This window comes from Athene cunicularia, assembly GCF_003259725.1.
Source record: "Athene cunicularia isolate RWA chromosome 5 unlocalized genomic scaffold, athCun1 chr5_part2, whole genome shotgun sequence".
NCBI classification, from domain to species: Eukaryota; Metazoa; Chordata; class Aves; order Strigiformes; family Strigidae; genus Athene; species Athene cunicularia.
The window spans coordinates 10,343,329-10,359,651 of record NW_020799102.1 but is presented as its reverse complement, the minus strand read 5'-3'; positions in this window follow the sequence as shown (position 1 = coordinate 10,359,651).

Below are 16,323 nucleotides of genomic sequence, written 5' to 3'. Positions count from 1 at the left end.
AGTTGCAGGTAAGGTGCCACAGAGGGGACACAGATTGGTTGTCACTTCTTTTGCAAGAAGAGAATTTAACAGTAGAAGGGATGCAAGGCAAGTGGGCCCACGAAGTCAAAAAGTGCATCAGACAGAGGTACAGTCACAATGAGAGCAGAGGGAAAAGAGATGTAGGTGACATACCTGAAACAATGCTTCCGAGGTAATGTCTGCCATGCAAACACAGAGACAGACAGAGCATTAGGAGGTCATGGAGAGGGTCAGAAAGATACCTGGGAGAGGGGAGAGCATAGGGAGCTGGAGCTGAAAAAGCTGGGGTGTGTGCAGTGAGGATACTGTGTCTGAGCAGGTGATGGGGCAGGCATAGGCCCCTGGTTCTGCAGCTACTTGTGATGTTACCTGCAGCTGAACAGGGCAGGAACACACAGCTGGCCTGTGCAGGTGTGACATCACTTGTACACACGTAAGTGATAGGGCTGGAGCAGGAACCTTCTGTGTGCTGCTGCTTCTGGTTTTGCAAGTGCTTGAGTGAAATGCTGGGGTTTCAACCCCAAGCCCCAAATTAAGGTTGACATCTGGGTGATTCCCACAGCCCATCCCAAAGGGGTGGTGAGTTTGCCTTTAGGCTTCCCTCCAAGGTGGTACCGGCCTGGCAGACAGAGCCATTGGGTAAAGGAGCCCCAGGAGTCTGCATTAAGTGAACAAGGGTGAGGTGTCCCACTGAGGGATAAAAGCTGGGACCACTTGCAGGAGGGGCAGTGTCTGTCTGTGAGGGGGATGCCCTGTGCAGAGTTCCCTGTTGGGGAAGAACCTCCTGCCTCCCTGGGACTGGGCTCCAGTCAAGTCTGGCTTTTGTATATGTGGGCTGTGTAGAGATTCAGTATGTGGCTTCCTTGGTCTTATGTGTTTGGCTTGTTGACTCAGTTGTCTCCCATCCCTTCTATGGGAGACTGTATTTCACCATTTATTCCACCCGTTGTTGGTCGTGAGGTGCCTTTCTTTCCCAAACTCACCTGATGAGTGGCAAGGTCCCCCTTCTCTGTTCAACGGGACCATTGGAGGCTCTTGCTTTAAATCAGCCTGCAACAACCAGGCTGCGCTTAGAGAGCAGCAGAAAGGGGCAACTGGCCACCATCCTGCTGCACACCCATCCCTGCACCCCAGCACAGCCCAAGGGCAAAGACAGCTGCTCTCACCTCTGCCTGGCTCTCCACCAGCCTCTCCAGGGCTCTGATGCTGAACAGACTCCAATGGGCAAGAGAGAAGTAGCAATGGCAGAAGGGGAGCAGTGATGGCTGTGCTGCTGGGCTGGAGGAACAGTGCTGGGGACAGAGACACTCACAGCATGGTGGCAGCTCTGCTCCTTCTCTGGGAGTTGGAGTGATGGGACCAGGGTCACTCGGGGCTTCTTGTGTGAAGGGTCCGTTGGGTGTCCTGTGCACCGTCAAGGGACAGGGAGAGAGCTGGGTAAGCCCCAAGCTGCCTCAGCACAGGAAGCTGGTCATCTATGGTGCTGTCACCACTGCGACCGTCCTCCCCATTCCTTCTCCCTCCCCCAGATTCCTGGGCCGAGCATGACCTCATATGGTACGGAGTGTCCCTGTGCTCAGCTGGGGTCAGCTCTCCCAGCAGACCTGTGCCCTCACAGCTTCTTGTGCTCTTGTGCCGATCCTGAGAAAATGAAAAGTCCTTGACTTAGGACGAGCACTACTTAGCACTGACTACAGCATCAACATGTTATCAGCATCATTCTCATCCTAAACCCAAAATACAGCACCGGACCGGCTCCTGGGAAGAAAACTAATTCTGTCCCAGCCAGAACCAGCACAAGCATCTGCCTCCTCTGCGCACTGCCAGGGCAGGTCTGGCTTCCCCTTCATGCACCTGTTGGGGAGCTGAGGTGAGAACTGGTTGAGGACAGCCACCCTCCATGTGCTTCCTCATCCTCAGACTGAAAAAAAAAAAAAAAGCCACTTCCAGGCCCCAGTTACCTCAATGGCCTCCAGGGGAGTCCAACAGCCTCCAATGGTACTCAGTGGCCCTCAGGGGTCTCTGGCAGTCCTTGATGGTCCTCACTGGGCTCCAGGGGACTCCTCCAGGTGCTATGGCACTGCCAGGCAGAAAATCTCAGTCCCTCTCCTCACCCCTTTGGGGCCAGGGCAGAGGAGGTGGCCCCCGTCATGAGGGGAGGGGGTGGGGAAGCCGGGCTCATCTGCGGCTTGACATGCTGAACTTGCTGGGTGTTGGAGTGGCCGTTCCCCTCAGGGCTAGCACCACTCGTTGGAGGGGGCTACTGGGAGGCCAGTTGAGAGCCCCCCAGGGTCCTGCAGTGCTTTGAGCACCCAGCCATGGTGCTGCAGTGCCCCATCAGCCCCACAGGAGATGGATCCACCTCATTCGGCTGCTCCTCTTCGCGAGGTGGATCCACCTCCATGGGCTCCTCCTGCTCTTGGGATAGATCCACCTCCATGGGCTCCTCCACATTTCTAGGCGGATCCACCTCCATGGGCTCATGGCCCCGCTGTGGCAGGTCAGCCTTCATGGGTTTGACTGACCTGTCACAGCTGCTGCCCTCTTGTGTTTCTGGGGCTGGGGAGGCATCTTCAGTGGTTCAAAGAACCTCTTTTCCCTTGCTCCACTGTCCGTGGTCTCCTCTACGAATCACACACACGCTGCCACAAGCTCAACTTCCCACCGAGCCGTGGGCCAGCTGCAGGGGCTGTGTGACAGGCTGCTGCTGCTGTCACCAACGGATACTGCTGGGATTGTCCCTGAGGCCCAGGTGGCCCTGTGCTGGGCACCATTTTCTTGCCAGAGAGCAGGGCTGCCCCTCGGGCACTGGGACGGCCTCCAGCTCCCCTGCTGTGCCTGTGGCTCCAGTCCCCTCCTCAGGCCAGGCCTGGGGTCCCATCAACGGGCCAGTGGCCACAGTGTCCCGGCAGGGCCGGGGAGTCTCCATCCCCCTCACACCGCTCGGCTGCTGCAAGTGGCACTGTCCCCACAGCCAACGGGAGCAGAGAGGGGCAGAGGGCAGTAGAGGACCTGGCGGACTCCGGGCTGCTGCACAGGGGTGATGGGAGGCGGGTGGCGGGGGATTGTGAGCAGGCAAGGGGCTACAGAGGTGGCTGCTGTGAGAAGCTTCTAGAAGCTCCCCGGCCCCAAGTTAGACCTGCCTCTGGCCAGGACCGAGCCCATTAGTGGATGGTGGCTGCGCCTTGGTGTTAAGATATTGAAGAAGGAGAACCTGAGAGCGGGAGGGGAGTGAGGGAAATACCTCTGCAAACACTGAGGTCAGAGCAGCTAAAGGAGGAGGAGGAGGAGGGGTTGAGAGCAAGTCAGCATGACTTGCCATAGATACACAAACAGGTGGACTAAAAGAGGGTTGTGCATGGGCCTCCTCCTGGCACCCCGACTGCCCGTGCTGGGGTGGGTGTTCAAAGGAAAGGCCTCCTCCACACATCATGCAACCGATGCCACGTGGAGTAAATGGGTTGCATTTATAACACAACGGGCTCGAATAGAGAACCCCAGCCACCCAGGGATACTAGAGATGATTACGAACTGGCCAGAGAGCAAAGATTCCGGGATGTCACCAGAACAGGAGGTGACACGTGCTAAGGAGGCCCCACCATATAACGAGCTGCTGGATGCGGAGAAGCGATATGCCCTGTTCACTGATAGGTCTTGTTGTATTGTGGGAAAACATCGACAGTGGAAGGCTGCTGTATGGAGTCCCACACGACGAGTCACTGAAGCTGCTGAGGGACAGGGTGAATCGAGCCAGTTTGCAGAGGTGAAAGCCGTTCAGCTTGCTTTGGATATTGCTGAGCAGGAAAAGTGGCCAAGGCTCTACCTCTATACTGACTCGTGGGCAGTGGCGAATACCCTGTGGAAATGGCTGCAGCAATGGAAGCAGAACAACTGGCAACGTAAGGGTAAAACTGTCTGGGTTGCTGAAGTATGGCAGGACATTGCAGCCCGTGTGGAGTACCTCGTTGTGAAGGTGCGCCATGTGGATGCCCATGTACCCAAGAGTCGGGCCACTGATGAACATCGACACAACCAGCAGGCAGACCAAGCTGCTCAGATTAGAGTGGCTCAGGTGGACTTGGACTGGCAGCGCAAAGGTGAACTGTTCATAGCCCGGTGGGCCCACGAGACCTCGGGCCACCAAGGTAGGGATGCAACATACAGGTGGGCTCGAGATCAAGGGGTGGACCTCACCATTGACACCATTGCAGAGATCATCCACAGATGTGAGACGTGCTACAATTAAACATGCCCAGCGGGTGAAGCCCCAGCGAAATGGAGAGCGATGGCTGGAATATAGATATGGAGAGGCCTGGCAGATCGACTCCATCACACTGCCACAGACCCGCCACAGGAAGTACCACGTGCTCACAATGGTGGAAGTAACCACTGGGTGGCTGGAAGCTTACCCAGCGCCCCCCGCCACTGCCAGGAACACCATCTTGGACCTTGAGACCCAAGTCCTGTGGTGACACGGCACCCCAGGGAGAATTGAGTCAGACAACGGGACTCACTTCCGAAACAACCTCATAAATGCCTGGGCAGAAGAACACGGCATCGAGTGGGTCTACCATACCCCCTACCATGCACCAGCCTCTGGGAAGATCGAGCGCTACAATGGACTGTTAAAAACCACATTGAAAGCACTGGGAGGTGGCACCTTCAAAGACTGGGACATGCATCTAGCAAAGGCCACCTGGCTAGTCAACACAAGAGGATCTGCCAGTCGAGCTGGCCCGGCTCAGTCGAGACCTCCACATGCTGTAGATGGGGATAAAGTCCCTGTGGTGCGCATGAGGAATATATTGGGAAAAATGGTCTGGTTTAGTCCTGCGCCAGGCAAAGGTAAAGGCAAACCCATCCACGGGATTGCTTTTGCCCAAGGACCTGGGTGCACCTTGTGGGTGAATGCAAGACAATGGAGAGGTCCGATGCGTACCACAGGGGGACTTGATTCTGGGTGAGAACATGCCGTAAATTATGCTGTGCCTGTGTAAATTATTACTTTGTTATTGTTAACTGCTAAATGGCAGCTGGACATGACGCAGATGGTATAGAATAAAGTGGTGGATTAATTAAAAATGTGCAAGTTTTAATCCTTGCCAGAATTGGAGAGCACGTTGTTGCCGTTGCCCCTCCCCCACCCACGCCGGTCGGGCTGGAAGTTAGACACAGACCTTGGGTAAAATAACAAGAAATTTAATACAACAGAGTGCTAGAACAATCTGAACAACAACAGTATCAATGGTAACAACAATAAACAGCAATAACAGTGAACAAGACAAACGATATACAGTGAAATACCGCTAGCTGATCTACGGAAAGCAAAATTCCCTCCCAAACCCGCCAAAGAGCAAGGAAAAGGTTCTGCCCCTGGACCTGACGTCAGCATGATATGAATAACCCGGCTGGAGGTCCCTTCCCCCTCTTTCTCTGCTGGGGAAAACTTTATCCTGGCTGAACCAGGACACTGTAGCACTGGGATCCAGCACTTATCTGGGTGACACCTGTAACTGGAAATGTCCAAGTGTTTTTCTTCCTTGGAGCCTTTTCTGCATTGTGACTGTTTAGAACATGGGGATGGACCAGACACCTTCCAGGGTCCCTTCTAGCTGAAATGATTCTATTGTTCTGTGAGAAATACAGTCACACAGCTCTCTACCGTACTTTACTGAGTGTACCTTGCATAAACCTCAGGTGGTAATGACGTAAATTTTATTCTATTTAGAAATCTAATTTTTAATAATTTAAATTTATAATGGCTCTTGGGCCTAATTTTTCTCAACTGAGAGAATAATAGAAAATCTAGAGTATTTGGTTTAGCTGAGAGTCAGAAAATGTAAAAAACCAGACAAGAAACATCTTTTTAAAATCAAAGACTAAGCATGTTGAAAAAATTTTCTCCCCTCTAACTTGACATCGCAGTTTCAATTTGTAGTACCTGTTGCCTTGCAACAACATGTTCTATGTGGTCTGCCTGAGGCAATTTAAAATTTTACTCAGAGGGATATTGTGTCCAGCTAGATAAGGCCTGGCTCCCTTATCTAGGAGTGCAGCAACAAGTTCTCAGGTGAACATCCTTTTTGCTTGACAGTGGAAATGAGGACTAGAGTTGGCTTCTTTGGGAAAATCCTGTAAGAGCTCAAATGACCAAAATGGATGGGGTGACTTTTCCATGCTCAGGAGGTGCAGGGGGTGCTGGGCCACAGTCGCAGGCCCATGCAGCGTTGCACAACTTGGGATTCCCAGCATCTGAATGGTTGTAGGATTATCTACACTGCCCTCCTTCCCTTTTTAATGTGATCTCAGAAAAACAGCATGTGAAGGATGCTTTATCAATCTGAGTGTCTTTCCAAACTGGGATCAGAAAGAACTGGCATCTCCTGATGCAATTTCACCCACCTCCCCACCCCAAAAAGCCACCCCAACAAGCCAAAGCCAGAAAAAAAAAAAAAAATTGCTAGCATCTTAACATGCCAATACGCCCAGCACAGGATCTGGCTGAGTGAAAGGCCCAGATCTTCAGAAAGACAGAGAACAGCAGGAGGAGAAGGATGTGGCCATGGGGGTGATACCTGGCTAGTCATGGATCATTGTGCAACCACAACCTCAGTACATTATCTCTTCCCTTTTCATTGGAGTTTCCTGCAGAGAAATTAGAAATCCTGTTCTCTTAGTCATCAATTGCTCAGCCCAGAGAGTCTAAGAAATACCTCATCACTGTACAATAAATACATGGGTCAAGGAGATATTGACACTTGCTGTGAGATGTTAACTACTTTTGGCTGAAATCAGAGGAACAGACAGTGATCAGTGCTTTGTGTCATCAAATCCTTATTTAAGAATTCCTTTTCACAGCTTCAACGACTCTTAAGATCCACAAACACATTAAAAATACATGTGTGTTTTCCATATCACGGGTGCATCCCCTATTATATTTCTTAATCCTCTTCTGTCTGGTTGTCTCTGTCATTAAGGCCCCAAAGAGGAGTCAAAGGAAATGGAGCATATTCCACATTTCATGCAGTGGGGCCCTGAAGATTGTATTTCTGTGTATTCACATACTCATGGCATGACAAATCCCCCCCACTGGTTGAAACTAACACTACTGGAAAATAAGTCCCGAGATAAGGAGCTAAAGATCCGAGGCAGAGGCCTGCTGAAGGAGAGCTGGGCTTGCCCTGGCGTTACGTGTGCACATACATCGTCTGCTGCTGAGCTGAAAGGCCCAAGAAATGATTTGTTGCTTTCACCTTATACCTGTTAAAATATACTGTTTTTCCAGATGGTACATCTCAAGATCATCAGACATCTCCTGTAGGTGAATCATATCAGATCTCAAACATATTAACAGTGGGACCACCTGTATTTTATTAAAAGTTTGCAAAGCTTCCAGCTTGAGATCCAGCATTCCTGAACAAACTTACATGGCTAAATCTAAGCCGTTAACTCCCAGCATCTTAACAGCACTGATATTTTAATGAAGCTATTTATTAATTAAGGTAGCAAAATCCATCCCAAGTCAACACCCAAATGAGAAAAAAGTTGGTTGTTGTAAAATAAAAACTGATCAAAATTTCCCTAGGAATTGTAGAGATTGCTTAAAATAGAAGGATTTTGACAATTTCCTCCTAATGAAGACATTTGCTGATAAAAGCTCCCTTGTAGAGCAAGACGTTATATGAATCTATAGATTAATTTTTGAAAACAATTGAATCTCTAAATTATTTAACTGTCTCTGCAGTCACTAGGGGTCAGGGCAGTCCCAGGAACGGGCTCCACCACCGTCCCAGAGCGACCCTTCGGTAGTTGTGCTCTACTGCAGCTCTCCAGAGCTAAAGCCTCTCTGCAGTGTTCTGCAATGGCTTTAAATGAAGAGAAAAGGCTGCAGGAGGCTTGTTCTGCTTCCTCACGGCCAGCTCAGGGGAGAGGAACAAGGACTTATATTCAAAATCGCTAAAGAGCTGGTTTTTTGTCTCTTAAAACACAATGATGACATCACTCTACTTCTCCCTCATCCTACATGTTCTCCAAAAGGCATTTCTGTTCCCTCCTGAGCTGGAGAGCTCTCATCATAGCTTCTCCTCAGGGAAGCAGCCTTTGAACAGACATGTTCCTGGACTGGAAGTCTCCTTTTGTTACTGATTTGTCATTAGTTAGAACTGATTATGTTTGATTTGAATAGGAATATAAAATTATAAGAAATATGTGGGTAGAAATTATATGTTTACATTTATTGTATTTTGCACATTTAACCAATAACCGACTGCTACTACAAAATCCCCTGTACAGCTCTGTAACAAGGCCAAAGGAATTGGTCAAATTCACCTAGTAAGAACCTTTAGAACTTTAGATAATAGGCTTAAGATTCAAGATAATTAGAGTACAGTGTCTACGTATAGGAGTATTTTATGACCTAAAAGAATGCATAGAGATGTCAGAATCCAGAATTCATGCGATCAGAGGAAAGTCAACGGTAGCTAATTGTAAGAACTTGCCAAGAAACAGTGAAATTAGGTAGAAGGTAATTCCGGCGGGGGGAGATCACGACCACCAACTCATAGACCACCGACCCACATTACACCCCAGACCCATTTCCAGATGTCTCCGAGTTCTACTGCGCAGATTCGGAAATAGGAGGAGAGTATGTTAATGATTTCTAGGAAATAGTATGTTTATGTACGAATACTTAATGAATATGTATGAGTAAGTTCTATATAAGCTGTATGATTTTGGTGTTTGGCATGCGTTGTTGGTGAGATGACTCCCCTGCACATGCAGCCGTCAATAAAGCAGTGTCTGCTTATCTGCATCACATTGGTGTTGATAAGTTCTTTATTCCAAGTTTTTGGTAACACTTTCACCTTTCCAGTCTGGAAATATTTTATATCATTTTAAGTGCCTTTGCTTTTCACATTCTGAGTTTTTCTGCAGGTGAAAATAATGATAGAAACATGCCACTGTTGTATGTAATATTTGAGGCACCTGAGAGTACAGCTGTTATGCTTAAAATACAAGGGAAGTCCTGTTGCTTCTTTATTCTTTTCATCTCCTAAGCAAAAGGCAGTCAGACAGAACTAAATATTGAAATTCACGAGACCTTTTGAGAAGGTAAGGTGAACATCCAAGGCACTTGATTTAAAAACACATATGCAAAATAAACTTTTTGGGGTTTTATGACACATTTTGCCTCCCCTGGACAAAAGCCATGTCTTCAAACATTGGTATTCTTGATCATGCAAGGAATTGAAAAATATAACCAAATTACTTCAAGTAGGATCTCTGGGAGAGGGAGTTGTCCAACATTTTGTGAAGTGACAATCATGTATTCCTTAGTGAAAATGTCCCATGACAGCAGCACTGAGATTCCTGATACATGAACAATAACATTTCCTCCAGGTCAGGCAGCTGCAATGTTTCCAGTCTGGATATTGGTAAAATGTGTTTTACTCCCTAAATTCCTTCACAAATATTTGGAAGCACACTGCATGTTACCCCTCCATGGAGGGATTGTTCCAAAATAAACAAAGATCCCCTTACATCAAAAACCAAAAGCACCTTCAAAGAAACCTTTCCTATTGCTCCATCTTAGCTGTTGTCAAATAGGAAGGAAATGCAAAAAGGAGAGCAATAAGTTTTCTAGCAGAACTAGTTCAGGTTCAGCGTGTACCACTTTAGTCTGAACTTGGCTCCGTATCAAATCCTGTTCAAATTTAAACAGCGTGCTCACTTTCCTAGTGACTTTCACCCAACACTTATCTTTTACAGTAAAACTATAGCTCTAAAGTAGCCGTTCATCTTTGTTGTATTATCCACAGTTTTAGTTGCCTTCATAATAGTGAGTCTGTACTGTTTCCATTCCTGTTCAGTATTACCAAAAGTTTTGTTTTCTTCTTTTGGCAGTGCAAAAGAAGCACACTTGATTTTGTTTCAAATTTCCTAAGATCCTCTGTGATCAGAGATATGATAATAATCACTTTACAAAAGATTCAGAAAATTAATTACATTGCTTCCGCCTTTTTCTCCCACCTCCAAGGCCATTCACCAGGTCTACACTCCTCTGACCACCATTTTCATTACTAGGCAGCTTAGTGAGGATATTGCTCTGATGTAGAGAATGCTTTACTGGAAGCAAGTTCCAAAGAGTCTCCTTCCTCCTGTATTCAGTGTGTTAAGCACTCACTATCAGCTCTGGGTTTTACCAAGAACTCAGAAAAGTCTGTTGTCCCTTTCCATCAAAGATTAGAAAAGGTAGGGGTTTCTACAGTTATAGTGACCTGGTTGCAGGAAATCCCTTTACCAAGAATGAACTCTGCTTCACTGAAATGAGATTCTCCCCATCGCTATTTTAAAATTCTCACAATCATCCAGCCAGCATTAGAGGGAGTCCACTAGTGACTCTGGAACCAGCATTTTCTGTGCTCTGTCCTCTCCCAGGAAACTGAAGTCTTTTTTTATCTGTTCTCAGCCAAGAAATATTCACTAGTCTGAAAATCTACTGTATGCTTTTTGGAAAGCTGCACAGCTGGAGGTAAAAGCTGAACATCACTGAGATTTCTTTTCTAATTTTTTCAAGTTCTGCACTGCACACTGGGGGTGCCTTGCCTATTTATTCTCCTATTTATTCTCCATCTAAGATGCTGAAGGCAGTTATTATTTTTATCTATGTGTTTCATTGGTGGGATACATAAAAGGAGAAATGGAATGAATTTACGTATAGTTTCAAAAAAAAACCCCAACCATCTATAAATTTACAGTCCCAGGAAAGAGGTAGGGCAGTCTACACGTTAGTCTCTTGTTTAGTGAATAATACAAAACATGAGTACATGAGTAAAAATAAACACCAAGTTGCTGAGCTGCAGACTAACAGTTCCAGACCTGTGCCTATGTTATCACTTTAGAGCCAGCCTTTCAGAGAGAACTTCACTCAGCAGCTACATTCCACCTCAGACCATTACATGGTAACAAGATTTGCACAGCACGGTTATGAACTAAGTATTTGGCCAGCAGGTTCTTCCTGCAGCCATGACTAAGTAGGGCTGCAGATCACGTACCACAGAAACATCTAAATGCCTAATCACATCATTTATGCCTCAAAAATTTAATTTTACTTCCTGTTTTTTGCCTCAAGAAATTGTGAGCACTGAAAGAAACCCTAAAGCCAAAGCAGACAATTCATAGAATACTGCTGCACACATGTGGATGCCACACTGAGGACAACTCTCACAGCAGCAAGACCACTGTAGCGTCACAGAAGAGCCCACTTCATACAGCATGGCACGTGTAGAAAGATCTCATACCCACTAGAAAGCCCTGCATAAGCCTCTGGAGCCTGAAGTTTATGCAGGAATCCTGCATTTCAGCAACATCACACTGAAGTGACACAGATACAGGATACCAATCACCAAAAGCTAACTCAAGCGTTACGAAGATGATGCATGAACAAAAAGTTCTGCTTAACAGTATCCACCGCTTTCTAGGATTACTGCAACAAATTGTGTTTCTCCAGACTGTAGAGCATATTCAGTGTCATCCATATACATTACACAACAGTGCCCAGAAACATTGAGAACCTGCTGGCCATCCCACAAGGCAAGGAACCAGCAGTTTAACAAAAAGCATACTTGCACTTATGCAGACTACCTGACAAATTTACAGGCACACAAAGACCACCACTCTGCCCTCCACTTCCCCCAAACATTTTTATATTTCGCCACCCAGTTCTCAGCTATCTTACAATGGCACACTATTTTCATGGCCATGTTGAAGTGTTCAGAATTCTTTTATTTCTCAAGATGTGTATGATTTTAGCTGTGTAATTCTTTCAACTCTTTAAGAGCTGGTCACTTGCTCAGGTGATACAGCAAATCATGTAACACTAAGCACTAAACTGAGCTCATGCTTGTCCCTGGTTTCACACTGGGATAACATGTCCCTGAAGTTTGGCACATGAGAGCATAATTAAAAGCAACCTTGCAGAAAATAGTATTATTTCCTAAATATCTGAAATAATTAAATATTCCTGCACAAAACAGCAAAGACCAGCACCTAGAAACTTCTTTTTGAAGAGTGAACTGAGCCATCCCAGAAAGGGGTTACCATATCTAGTCATCATTGATTAAACAAGAGCTCCTCAGGGAAAACAGAGTGCTTCAAAGATAGAAAACTTAACTGGCAACAAATTCCTACTGCATCAATTTTCAATCATCTCAGAAAACAGTAACACAGGACATCTGAAATCTTCACAGCAATCTTCCCTCTGAACACCTCCCTTTCATTACATTGCTGCAGACAGCAAGCAAAAGAAGGAAGATCTTTCAGACTGAAATGAAATTTATTAATAGAAAAAGACCAAATATACATTATTTAAGAGGAACCAGGTGGGTCCAAGTAAAATAAAGACATAAAGGTGACTGCTAGATATACAGCTGTGAGCTCCCACAGACTGTGGGCTTATTTGCACAATTGCCATTTTCTTCTCACAGCATAAAGAAAACAAACAAACAAAAAAAGCAGCTATAAATTCATTTATACCACCTTGAAATCTTTTGCATTTTAGTAGCCTTGATGTACCCGAGCTTGAACCCTGTATTCAGCCACTTAAAACCTGTCAGTGTTTCCCCACACCCTGGAACATCCACCCCAGGCAGTATATACCTTAAGGCAGCCCCTGAACTGCCTGACTTATAAGCAGTTGCATGAACACCACGCTCATCTTCTCCACTGTTCATTTTTGTTCCTCTCGCACTCTTGCTTTCTATTCTCTCACTCAAGTTTTACCTGTGGCTGAGAGAATACATCATAGATGTGTTAGAACAATTTTAACATCATTGGAAGCACTGTCGTATTTGTATGGGATGTTGATTCTGTCCCAGACATTTGTCCCTCAGTCATCAAGGCAAAAATAACTGACTATGCATAACCACATGTACAAACACTGATAGGCAAGAAGTCCTAAAGGATACTCACATAAACTACATAATTGTAATAACTTTGTTCTATAATACTTATATTTTCAAATTTTTCAGCCCATTACTTGTCATTCTTCTATGCCTCATCTTCTCTTCTTTTTCAGTTGGATTTTTTTTTTTTTTTTTTTTTAAAAAGGAATTGTTTATGAGAAAGTCAGCATTACTTCCTTGCATACTTTGCACGTGCCAATTCCTTGACCAGGCAACCAAACAGAAAAGAACAATTGTTTATGGTTTACTTTATCAACTACAACAAAGAAGTCCTATGAATGATGCCCCAGGCTGAGTACAGGTGCCAAAACCACAAAGCTCTCTAAGATGAGATCTGGCTATGACTGTACTCTTCTTTTTCAGCTCCTCTCCAACTACTCTAAATTACATTTTTGCTTCAGGAGAATATGGTGGGAGGCTTTAGTTAATTTTAAGGGTTTTTTTCCCCTCTAAATTTTAAGGTATAAATAAAGTAGAAAAGCCAAAAGAGTGTTTAGGTCACATTCCCATCTTTCAAAGCTCTCATCCCCTTCATCATCTGTGATATGGTTCATGTAACCCCTGTGAGTCAGCCCTTCCTAATCACCCTGGAAGAACAGCACAAATTCCAGATGGGAAGCCCAGAATGGAAGCAAGCATACAGAGAACATCAGGAGAGGGTCTTTATCTTTTAATTTCTCCCTCCCCATTTCAGTGTAAGGACTATGGGAACACACAGACTACGGGAAAATAGTGACTGTGAACAAACAGCAGCAGAACAAAACAGCGTTGTCTTTGGTCAGCTCCAGGAGACAGCAGGTCTCCACAAGAGCACAGCTCCACCCAGAAAATGGTTATCTATGTTTGGATGCACTGCCTGGCCACACGGCCATCAAAGGAGAAATTATTAAAAGGATCAATATAATTTACTTGTGTTTTATGTTTGAGGAGAATTATTTATTATTTGGTTTATGTTATTTTTTGTTTCCCTTCAATCAATGGCCCTATCACAAACAGGTTGAAAACAAGCACACTTACACACCCTCCCTGGAGCCCTGACAGCTAAAGGGGTGAGCCTCTGCCTCCTCAAGCACAGGAGACCAGTTAGATGAAGCTGGCCAGCTGCGAGTTCCCTGCTGTGGGCTCAAGTTTACAATTCAAACTGACTATCTTTTGACAGATGTTAAGTTTCCACATGAAGTCGAACATCATGTTACCATGGAAAAAGGCAAGAAAAAACTGCAGCAAGGTCTTATTACAGAGCCAATGGATATGAACATTTCTCCCAGTCCTCACACAGAATTAAGGTGTTTCAGCAATTATCAGCATCCATTCCTCTCTTTAGAGCTTCCCTGCAAAGCAGTCAGAACTAGATGCGATCTCTGCACGAAATGAATGAATTAATGACAAAGACTCCTCAACGTGATAGAAGTTAGTGCATCAGGGGTTATTAGGATCAGGCTTTAATCAGCCTCACAGCCATGTTTGAGCCATGATGGAACAAGAACAAATACCAGTGCTATACAACATCAGCTGTCCAAGGAGTTGGGTCCCCACCCAAAATAAAACTAAAGAACAATGCAAAGATTAAACAGGTTAATTCTCTTCCTCTGTCAAGAGAAAAGTAAGCGTTTCTGCTCTCTATTTAAAGCTATTCATAAACAAAGATACAACACATTCATCTGTAGAAACTACCATTCATGTCAGAGAAAATCCTTTTTAAACATTAACAAGTTACACCTCTTCAGCACTTCCTATAAAATAAATATTACCTATAAAATGAAGGTAGTACTGTAAAGAAAACAAAGAACTACAGGAGGCATATCTCACTGAATTTGGACAGTAACTTCCTAGCAGGTATTTCTGACCCAAGAGACTTTCTGATCCAATACCTACCACAAAAGGTTTTTTCCTTTTTCAGGTGTTAGCTAGCAGAGATCACTGTTCTTCTAATTTAAGATGGCTTCTATAGAACAAGTTCACTTCCCACTCAATCTTCTTCCCTGAAAAGAAACACCTTAATGGCAAACTGCAGTGGCAAAGAATTTTATGTGTGTAATACCTCTGGAGGGACCAGAGTTCAAATCTTTACAGAACCAGACTGTAAGGGCTGTCTATAGGCGATGCAGACACTTCAGAGGGACACTCAAACTCACCACCTTCACTTTCCCCTTCGAGTGAAACCCCAAGAAATTGAAGAAACCTGCGATCCATACACCAGCTGCTTATCCAAATGCCAGCACACACAGATCTGGCTGAGCAGACTCTTTGCTTGCACTCAGCTATCGAGCACCTAAGGTGCTGTCTGCACTTCCACATCAGTGAATATCCCCAACACACTGTCACTGTGTCTGATGGCTGCTGGTGGAATCAAGGGAGGCTCCTCTTCTGAGGTCAGAGATCATGATATAGGCAAAAATGAGTGAAGAGGAAAGGCCACTGGTGGATTTGGACATGGTTGCAACAAATACAGAGCACAGTGCTTACACAGTGGAAAAGCAAAAAAGGCTTCAACACCCTCTGCTATCACCTCACTAGTTCCTATACGTTGAAGGCTGCACCCCACTCCCACAGGGCAGAATAGCAGAGTCCTTCAGCTGATGGGCTCAGGTGAGGCAAGTAGAGAACAGCTAGAAATAACACTGCTAAGTGATTAAAAGGGAACTGGTTATAAACTCAGACACTATTTTGATTCATTAATCTCCAACAGCTAAAGACAAACCTAAGGCAAAATCAACATGATTGTAGACTAAGCACTTGTATCCTGGGGCTATTTTTCAGCCTGCTGAGAGAGAATGAGCTGATCAAACCCACACACTTCATTGAGAGCAGCCAGATTAGTGCTGCTACAGCAAGCCTACAGTTAGTTCCCATTAACTAACTTGTTTTAGAAGCTGGTAACACCATCATTAACCTTAGCTTCAATTTGAAGTGAAACCCGTCCACCTCCTGATGATACTGTACCTGCCCTACAAGCCAGTGCAGTTTGTCTCTAGTCTTTTGGTGGCCTTGTCCCGGTGATGAGCTGTGACTGATTTCCCATTAAGGGGCACAAGCCTTGTTCCAGACTTCCCTGGGAAAGCAGCAGAGCAGAGGTACCGTTTTGCTGGCTCAGCATACAGTGGCCAGTTGGAATCCTACAAGGCGACTGCAGGGAACCCAGGAGCCCACAGCAACTGGCCACAGGAGCCAAGAGCCATCAGCAGCGAGCCAGCTGAGAAAGACACAGAACAACTCCACAGTGCCAGGGTCACGCCCGCCAAGGCAAGCCTAGTGCTTCAGCAGCAACAGCCTGGACCCACTTAAAACAGGAATGGTTTCTGTATTCACATTCCTGAGTAGCTTGTTAGGTTACCAATAC